Source organism: Crocuta crocuta, unplaced genomic scaffold (genome assembly GCF_008692635.1).
Source record: "Crocuta crocuta isolate KB4526 unplaced genomic scaffold, BGI_CrCroc_1.0 scaffold749, whole genome shotgun sequence".
In the NCBI taxonomy this organism is placed as follows: Eukaryota; Metazoa; Chordata; class Mammalia; order Carnivora; family Hyaenidae; genus Crocuta; species Crocuta crocuta.
Window position 1 is genome coordinate 123,709 of NW_027528214.1, and position 2,047 is coordinate 125,755.

Below are 2,047 nucleotides of genomic sequence, written 5' to 3' on the forward strand. Positions count from 1 at the left end.
TTTCTTCTACACAAAAAGAAAATCAACATCAATACTTTGGGCCCTTTTAACAATGGTTTTAACCCTCTTTCCCAGCTGAGCCTAACATTTTAAGAATTGTTTTCACTCATTTTCTCCATTTTCTCTACTCTTACTAACTCCCCAGCCAACTGCTTTCTGACTTATTTCCACACTCCTCTCTGATATTGCTCAAACACACACACACACACACACACACACACACACACCAACACTAACTGGGGTTCAGCTTAGTGTGCTGTGGACCCTGTTGAGAGATGGATGTAAGTAATAAATACTTGATGATCCTTAATGATCCTGGGAGGAATCATTAAGCAGATGTCTGGACTGCCTGGGTTCCATCTCGGAACCAGAATTGGGACCCAATTCTCATTTCCAGAATGAACGTCTATTTGGTCTTCTCCCTCTTCGAGCAGTATGGGAAGGTGCTGGAATGTGACATCATTAAGAACTACGGCTTTGTGCACATAGGACAAGACAGCGGCCGAGGATGCCATACGCAGCCTGCACCACTACAAGCTGCATGGGGTGAACATCAACGTGGAAGCCAGCAAGAACAAGAGCAAAAACCTCCACCAAGTTGCACGTGGGTAACATCAGTTCCACGTGTACCAACAAAGAGCTTCGGGCCAAGTTTGAGGAGCATGGTCCGGTCATCGAGTGTGACGTCGTGAAAGATTATGGCTTCATACACATGGAACGGGCGGAGGATGCAGTGGAGGCCATCAGGGGCCTTGACAACACAGAATTTCAAGGCAAACGAATGCACGTGCAGTTGTCCACGAGCCGGCTTAGGACTGCGCCCGGGATGGGAGACCAGCGCGGCTGCTATGGGTGCGGGAAAGAGGGGCACTGGTCCAAAGAGTGTCCGATAGATCGTTCGGGCCGAGTGGCAGACTTTACCGAGCAATATAATGAGCAATATGGAGCAGTGCGTACACCTTACACCATGAGCTATGGGGATTCATTGTATTACAACGACGCGTACGGAGCGCCCGATGCCTACTACAAGCGCTGCCGCTGCAGCTGCCTCTGCCTATAATTACGCAGAGGAGACCCTGTCCCAGCTGCCACAAGTCCAGAACACAGCCATGGCCAGTCACCTCACCTCCACCTCTCTCGATCCCTATGATAGACACCTGTTGCCGACCTCAGGGGCTGCTGCTGCTACAGCTGCCGCTGCTGCTGTTACTGCAGCTTCGACTTCATATTACGGGCGGGATCGGACCCCCCTGCGTCGCGCTACAGCCCCAGGCCCCACTGTTGGAGAGGGCTACGGTTACGGGCATGAGAGTGAGTTGTCCCAAGCCTCGGCGGCTGCGCGGAATTCCTTGTACGACATGGCCGGGTATGAGCGGGAGCAGTATGCGGATCGGGCGCGGTATTCAGCCTTTTAAAGCTTGAGGTGGGATGTGTGTGGGCTGAAATTCCGAGCTGCGATTGTGCATGAGAATACACCCTTCGTGGTACCCCATCTCTGGGACGTTTTCGGCTCGGTACGTTCAGTCCCTCAGAAATTGTGGACCTTAATTTGCCTTGCTAAGTTCAGAGGAGTTCTTCCTTTCCTCTTTCCTGCCCATTTTCCTGTTCTTCCTGTTCTTCAAAACTTCTGTAGTTTCCCATTTATGTTCTGTTCTCCCAGCAGGCCTCATTGTGTGCAGAAACTGTGGTGGGGGGTGTGCTGTCTCCCTGCCTCCTGCTTCCAGTGGGTGTTGGACTTGGGAATGACCTTTGTGAGCATGTCACTGCTCCTGAGTCTTTTTGGCCCAAAGGCTTGTGGCGGGTAGACACATAGAGTTGGATCACTTTTTTTTTTCCAGTGAAATAAATGGTTTTCCAACTTAAAAAAAAATGATGCTAATGAAAACAGATGTTTATCTCTTCTGGAAGCAGGTGGTATTGCTGACCACTCCTTCCTTCCTTGGCTCTTCTTGGGTGCCTGGGCCGCTCAGTCGGTTTAACATCCTACTCTTGGTTTCAGCTCAGGTCAGGATCTCATGGTTTGTGAGTTGGAGCCCTACAGGGGGCT

The 2,047-nt window shown here is 50.8% G+C and overlaps 1 pseudogene; it reads left to right on the plus strand.

Moving 5' to 3' along the window:
* Positions 1 to 398: 398 nt before the first annotated feature.
* On the plus strand, positions 399 to 1,830 carry LOC144222527 (RNA-binding protein 4 pseudogene; annotated as a pseudogene).
* The last annotated feature ends 217 nt before the right edge of the window (positions 1,831 to 2,047 follow it).